Raw genomic sequence first — 8,257 nt, 5'->3', positions numbered from 1 at the left:
TTTCCACTCTGGCCCCTCTTGATCTGGCTTCCTTTTCCATTGCTGGTTGAAGACGCTGATCTCTCGGCCATTGCCCTCCTCACCGGAACACACCAAAGTCCGAGAAGGCCCGCAAGAGGAAGTACACTGATCTCTCGGCCGTGCCCTCCTCGCCATAACACGCCTCTCTCTCTGGATCACCTAATCCGCGGAAGGGTGTACAGAAGATTTCTAGAAGCCATAGTTAGAGAAGCCATAACTGCTGCTGTCTCAACCATTGGAGCTGTGAACGGAGTACCAGTACGTTACCCTGTTTTTCTTTTTCCTTTTTTGCACCATTTGATCTGTATCTATGCTTTGGAATGTATGGATAGGATTTCTTCTTCTTCTTCTTCTTCTATTTATTTATTTGTGTTCTGGCTACCCATTTGAAGATTGCTAGTGCATGTGGATAGGATTGTTTTTGGTGTGATTCTCAACTGCAGGTTATCCATTGACCGGACTTACTAGATTGATATTTACAGATCCTCTGTCGACAAGTCAGGTATTAGGCAATAAATGCCCCCTTCTGCATAATTGTAAAATCCAAAATTGTGATATAACTATATGAATTCCTGATGCCTTTAATCTCCATTGGTTTTGAAGCGCTGTTCATTAACTCTCTAGGGAAATTTAGTACTCGAAGACTTCAATATAAAAAGGGATGCAGGTGGGGTTTCCTTTCATGCTATTCAGAAGGATTTCAAGGTTCGTGTATCTGAGAACTACCTCGAAGTTCATCTATTTTGGGCTGGAAAGGGAACGTGCTGCATTCCTCCTACTGGTGGTTACTATGGACCATCCATTTTGGGCATCAGTGTTACGCCAGGTGAATTAAGTTCCACTGAATGTTTACAATTATTTTTAGTCTTGTTTCAACACATTTGAATTCCATGAAGTGAAAATTATCAGAGTGTGTCTAGCCCCTAAAAATCGATTCTGATAACCCCATGTCCAACTTCAAACATGTTGAATTGCAATTAGGGTTTGATTGTAATTATTAAAATGTTGGCACCTTCATTTTGTTAATTCTTCTATATTCAGTCGAGGTATTGCTACTTAGCCCAACAGAGTACCAAGGAAACACTCGAAGTTCCCAAAGTAGTTCAACACTGACTGCTATTTGTTTCTTTTTTTTCTTTTTTTCTTTTTTTCTAGATTTTATACTGACTGTTAGTAATCTTCCACCAACAATCAGTTCGACAAAGAACAGGACTGGATTGGTTGTTGGGATATCAGTTTCTATTGGAGCAGTGATCATATTAACCATTTTTGCTTTTTATATTTTAATACGAAGAAGGAAAAGATTGGCCAATGACGAAGATGAAGGTATCTTTAATGTTAATAAACAAATAATACTTGCAAAGGCTTGAATTCAGACATGCTAAAGTTACTTAGGATGTTTGGATGACTATCAAATTGAATTGCTATTATTACTCTAATAAAGTGGAACCAGATTGTAGCTTCCATAGCATTCAAATTGAGGGTCCAGGCTCCAAAATGCAGTTATGTTGGTTTCTAGTTTGTACGCTATGAAACGTTACTGCAATTTGGGGGGCTACCTCAGAGGAAGCCAAGGACAGTATCCTCAAGCCTCTAGTTTGTACAAGTGGGACCTGTGTCACTAAATCTGGGGCATTGATCTTGTGGGCCCCAATGTGGAGGAGTGATTCCCAATAATTTCCCAATTTGGAATATTGTAACACTCAATCTTTGGTCTCATGTCGTTTCAATGTGGAATGCTGTTGTATTTCTTCTTAACCATCCATTCATAGGCCACTGACCAAAGGGTTAAGATTGTTCTAATGGGGATTTTTGGGTGTCACATATCCATGGTGGGGCCTTTTTGTTATCCATAGTGTAGATTACTAAGCCATGGATCTCACTTTGCTCATCCACAGTGTAGATTACAAGTCAGGTCTTAAAGACACTGTATATTTTCAGCTTGGGTATCATATAATTGCTTGCTTCCTCTGTATGGATCCTAGGGATGATCACTAGTTTCTGCCAATTCCTCTTTATTAAGCTGACTCTTCACAATAAAATTCACTTTTGCATCCAAACTTGCAGTTATCGTGATTTGATTTAAGAATACATGACGGGCCAGTTTATTCATTGGGTATGATGGTATTGCTATGTGTAATTATAATTTTAATTTCCATACTTCTGCTAACTTTCATTTAAAATCTTCTCTAACGCAATAAATAAATACTTAGAACATGGTGAATGAACTTCGTTAGTGGATGGACCATGCTCTCGGAATCTCCAAATTTGGAAGATCCTAGCCACCAATCTTGGAATTTTTTTCAGTTGAATGTGGACCATTGCTGTATTTCTCTTCTTAACATTCTATTTGCCAGCTACAGATTGAAATGTTAGGTTTTCAAGGTATGGTACATCCACTGCATGGCCCAATTAATTAACAGTCCGGATCATTGATCCATGGGACCCACTGCAGAAACCGGAGACCTGAGTATTCTGTGCATATCCTCTTCATGTTGATGAATGCATATCCTTCAGAGTGAATTATGAATGAAATCTGCCTTCTTGATTGTATGCAGATTTTCAAGGAATGGGCACAAAACCCAACACTTTTAGCTATGCCCAGCTTAGGGTTGCTACAGAGTACTTCAATCCTATGAATAAACTCGGAGAGGGAGGATTTGGACCAGTTTACAAGGTAAATTAGCATCACAATCAGATGGTTGAGTTATATTGATTGAGTAAGAAGAACAGCTAAGAAGTTATGCTAGTTATTTCCTGGTGATTTAAGCTTACATTTGGATGCACAAATGAACTGAATCATAATAGTTTAGTAGTTTAATCTGTATCACCTGTGCCATGAAGGCACAAACCGTGTGATACCCCTCTTCAATCTCACCTTATGGATATTGCCTCAGCATTTTTCATTGTATAATAAGGATTCACTCTCAAATTGGAGTTATGTTTCTTTCAACTCCAATATTACGTAACGAAATTGCAATTTGGAGCCTAGATCTTCAATATGAATTCTAAGGAGATTACAATTGGGCTATTTTCAATTCATTAGACTAATAATCGCTATTTATTTGGTAGTTCATCCAAACGCACCCTTAGAGCGTGTATGGATACAAGGAATCCAAGGTGTGGATTAGGAGATTATAATGATTATGTAATGATTGTTTTCATATTTACTGTAGAAAGTAGGATTCCAGAATTAGTGGTATGTTTGGATGCAAGTGGAGATCTAAGTTTTATTTGACAAAAGTCACCTTGTATCATATGCTAGGGTGGACAAGTCTAATGATTATACTTTTGGAATCCCGAGTCTTCATGCTATCTAAACAGCCCTAGCCATCTTTTCAATGGAAAAAAAAAAAAAAAGCCCCTTTCCCTGGGATTCCTGCTATCAATACACGCCCTTAGACTTGTTTAGCAGTGTGGGATTGAGCAAGTATGCGTGGATTTATCAATACATGAAGGCATGCCTTCTTACATACATGCACATGTGATTATTCACTTGGTTTTATTTGACTGTGGTATTCTTTAGGGTACACTTTTGGATGGGAAGGTGGTCGCTGTCAAGCAACTATCGATGGCATATCGCCAGGGAAGGAGTCAGTTCATGGCTGAGCTTGCTACAATATCTTCAGTTTAACAAAGAAACCTTGTAAAATTGTATGGATGTTGCGTCGAGGGAGATAAGCGACTTCTGGTTTATGAGTATCTGGACAACAAGAGCCTTGATCAAGCACTTTTTGGTATGAGATCAGTCAGATGTATTTGGCCGTGTACTATTGAATTGAATTTGAATTATTACCACCAAAATGTGCAAATGACGAAACAGTGATTTCTTGGGCATTCTCTGGTAGATGCCTAAAATGAGTTCATCTAATTTTAGATACAACAATTATGCATCGGATATCATAATTACTGTTAAAATGATGGCGTTTAATTAAAATGAGATGGACTCATTTTTAGATGTTTACCAGGCAAGGCCGTAGCACTCATATTGAAGGCCTGGGCTTCAAATTGCGAATACGTTTTTTTTTTTTTTTCAATACAAGTTGGACTTTAAAGAAACTTAACTGCAATTTGAGGTTACTTTGAAAACATCACTGGCAGGAGCTGCCTTAATGTTTGTAAGGCCAATGTTTATAATCTGGTTTCGTTTTGTCTCCTATCTGATCAATTGAATAGGGTCACCATATCTGATTTGAATGACATTAAAAGACTCACCATCTCTCATGTGAAACAAAAACGGATAGGGCCATCCGGTCCAAATCAAATCACGGTTAAAAGACTGACTCTTCTCGTTTCTGAAACCAAATGGACACAACCATCCCATTGATTTAGAATTCATGGTTTCCACAATATAATTAATGAGTTTTGTCAAGTTTAATATTTTTTTCCGTAATAGTATTTGGTTCTATTGGTTTAAAGAAATAGAAGGTAATTGGGAATCTTATAAACAATGTTATAGAGTTATGATCAGTAATTTAAAATTTTAAATATCTATATCAGCTGATACTATTGATATCTTGTGGCTGATAATATACAACACAATTATTAAATTCCCCTGTATTGCACAAAATATCACAATGTATGCCAAAAACTCTCAATAAAATTCCCCTAATTTGTTGATACATGCGATACATTGCAATACATTGTGATATGTATTAGCGATAGATTGTGATACATTCCCCTACTGGAAATAATTAAAGAAAAATGCAAAAATCCCCACAAAATCCATTTGCTTCCCAATTTGTTTGGGGGAAATCTGTTTTCATACTTGTATTGTATGACTTATGAATTCTATGATTTCATTTTTGATATAATTGCATCACTTCTATTAGGCAGCACATTTTCTATACAAAGGAAATGTGTTGGGCATACTTGTTTTGTGATCTTTTCACTTGTGTGTAATCGTCTCTTTCAACATATCTTGAAGTTCTATTGAAAAATTCCATCATTTCCCCAATGTTTCCCTTAAACAGCAATACATCTGATATTTGTCATGTGATGTTGATATGTTTCCCTATCCTAATTGTGTGATACGTGCATCCATACCGTTATTTAATTCACTAGTTATGATCTAGTGGGCTATGGTTGCATTTGGACTTTTTGGCATTCATATCACCTACCTGAACCAGCCATTAGGTCCAGTCCCCTCATTGTGTTACTGGGAAAAAAAAATTGACAGTAATCAGATGGCTCTATACATCCGTGACTGGGCCTATCTTCTATGAACAATCTTGTACATCTATTTTGTATGCCACTAACTGGCTGTTTGGATCATTTGACCAATATGTATTTTTCAAGGTGGCTTGTGAAGAGCGAACTAGACCTAATGGATGGTCTAAATAGGTGATATGGATGCCACTGAGTCCAAACTAACCTTTTATTGTGTTGTATATTATGTTTATTATCTTGTGACTTTAGTCCCAATCAAATACTTGTAGGAATGTGGGTTGTAATTCCTATCTATATAAAGGGGTTCAAGTCATCTAGTGAGGCGTGTGTAAGCAATGTAGCACCTTGTGCTCTAGGAGCTCTACTCTAGTGAGAGTGCCCCAGCCCTTTTTTTAATATAAATCCCTTGTATTTTTCTCTTGGTTTGGCCTGTTTAATAGTCACCTTCTTGAAATTGCCAAAAGAACCAAGTCTTTAGTCAAATTAAAGTGGGAACCATGTTTCCTACTTGAAAATATTAATAATAATAATGAAATTTCTAGCCAATTTAAAGGGGCAACCTTAATTCCTTCTGAAATTAAATAAGAACCAAGTCTCTGGTCAAACTAAAGCATGCCCACTTGCCTTTTCTCCTTTCCTCCCCACGCATATCTTCTTCTTCCCCTTTCATATTTCTCCCATTTCTTTCCCCTTCCTTTTCTAAGTCATGGGCTCTTTTCCTTCTTTTTTCCCTTTCTGTCATTCCCCCTTATATATATATATATATATATATATATATATATATATATATATATATATATATATATATATATATATATATATATATATATATATATATATATATATATATATATTTTTTTTTTTTTTTTTCTTCTTTCATTCTTTCCTTGCACAAGCATCTTGGGGGTTCTTCAATCTTTCTCCTAACTGCTCACTAAAAAACTGATCAAACGAAAGTGGAAACCTTATGACCTCGTTGAAATTTTATTTTATTAAAAAAAAAAAAAAAAGAACTCTCCAGTGAAACTAAGGTAGGAACCATGTTTTCTGCTTGTAAAAAAAAAAAAGTTAACTCCATCTCTGACCAATTTAAAGTGGAAACCTCATTTCCTTCTTGAAATTAAATAAGAACCAAGTCTCTGGTCAAACCAGTTGCATTTCCATCCTTTATCCCTGCACATATCTTCTTCTTCCCCTTCGTCTTTCTCCATTTCCTTCCCCTTTCCTTTTCCAAGTCCTGGATCCTTCCCTTTTTTCTTTTGACTATTCTATTTCTTTCTATGTTTCTTCTTTAACTCTTTCCATTGCCCAAGCATCTTGTGACTTTTCAATATTTATCCTAATTGCTTGCCCAAAAAAGAGAGGAATTGGTGCAGCATGAGATAACAGGTAGCAAACTAAGTAACAAAGGGATATGATAACCATATTTTTTTTTTTCTATGATATATCACCTAGAAGGAGAGGAACACATATGCTATAGTCTAAGGCTAGCAATCAAAGAGTGATTTATTCCTAAGGTGATGAAAATTTATTACGAAGCCCAAAGAGCCAAAACAAACTATAAGCACAAGAAGGGAAGGAAATGTGGGATCATCCTTCCCCTAACAAGGAAGAATCAACTCCCCACATTCCTTCAAAATCATTCGTAAAGTACCCCGAAACTCTTTTTAGCACAAGCCTGTGTATTAAGTTTTCTTATGCACTAGAAACCTCATTCGCGGACTACTTGTTGTTACTAAATGTCCCAATATTACGCTCTTTCCAAATAGCCCACAGCAATGCTAGTAAGACTAATGCCATGTGCCCCTACTACAAAGGAAGAAAATGAAAAGTAAAAATTTTATAAATAAATAAAACAGTACCCGGGCCATTCTAAATGATTGGTAAAATCACTTCTTGCTTCCTTTTTTCTTTTTTTATTTGCCACTCAGTTCCTTCCCATAGTAAGAAACTTGACCACATACCAGTTTGAATGCCATGTTATTTAACCCTTGCTTATGTTGTTGCAAATACTTGTTCCAGATCTCTAACATGTGTAAATATTTACATGCATCTATAGACAGTACACAGATATTCTGTCTTGTTTGAGATGAATGACTAAAAATAAATTTGCTCCAAGGAGGAAGTACATAGCCAATAAAGTTTGATTTCCTTATTAATAAAATAAAAGATATATGAAGATTGGGCAAGTTTAGAAACATCTAGTAATAAAAACTGTCTTACCCATGGGTTTAAAAGTTAAAGCTATATAAAATCTGAATGACCCAGAATCTTGCAGGTTTGTCATATAACTCTATACAACTAAATCTGTTACAATTACCTAGTTTGCCTATTATCTGCTATGAGCAACATGCTCATTGTGCATATGGCCTTTTTGAGAAGGATGGTAATAGAGCAATGGTTATTGAAGAAATTGTGTCGGTAAGTTGAATTTTTGGGAATGGCAGGTTTCATGCATGGAAGTCCGCATTTTCACTTATGATAAGTGGAAGATCTCCCAAAAAAATTCTAGGAATCACTATGAATGTTGTGAATGATTCTTCAATGTCAAATCGTGTGGAAAGTGTGACCCTCGATCTCCATTACATCTCATTAGGGATCTTGATCATGTACCTAAAGAGCAAAAAACCCCCACCATTCCAATTGTGTTTGTGATGTGATGCAATGGAGGTGGAGGGTGGGCCGTGGATAACTTTGTCCATCTTGTCAGTTAGGCAATCTCTTTTTATACATCTGTTATGCAGTTGGTTATTGTATAACAATTCATATGTAAGGACTTTTAGTGATGATATGCATAGGTTGAGCATGATATGATAATTCATATAAGGGTGTGTTTGGTTGCACTAAATATCATGAAACTTGGTGATATTTTGCAGTAAATAAGACTGATTAATCATTAAATTTCATGAATAACATTTGGTTCTACCAAATGCACCTAATGATGCGGACACAGGTGCATTCAAGGTGTACCAACGAAGAAAGCGCCAACCACAAGTGCCGTCCTTATGGATAGGCGAATATTGAGGAGCTGAAGACCTTTCACATGTGATTGGACATATAGAAGACC

The 8,257-nt window shown here is 36.4% G+C and overlaps 1 long non-coding RNA gene across 1 annotated transcript; it reads left to right on the top strand.

The window, feature by feature from the left end:
• The first annotated feature begins 625 nt into the window (after window positions 1–625).
• Window positions 626–3,750, top strand: LOC131229233 (uncharacterized). The gene is made up of 4 exons (XR_009163224.1): window positions 626–847; window positions 1,177–1,347; window positions 2,580–2,698; window positions 3,548–3,750. It is a non-coding gene; the product is annotated as an uncharacterized LOC131229233 (long non-coding RNA).
• The last annotated feature ends 4,507 nt before the right edge of the window (window positions 3,751–8,257 follow it).

The sequence above is a fragment of the Magnolia sinica genome, chromosome 2 (assembly GCF_029962835.1).
Source record: "Magnolia sinica isolate HGM2019 chromosome 2, MsV1, whole genome shotgun sequence".
Lineage (NCBI taxonomy): Eukaryota > Viridiplantae > Streptophyta > Magnoliopsida > Magnoliales > Magnoliaceae > Magnolia > Magnolia sinica.
Note: the sequence above shows the minus strand (reverse complement) of the source record. Positions and strands in the feature narration are given on the sequence as shown.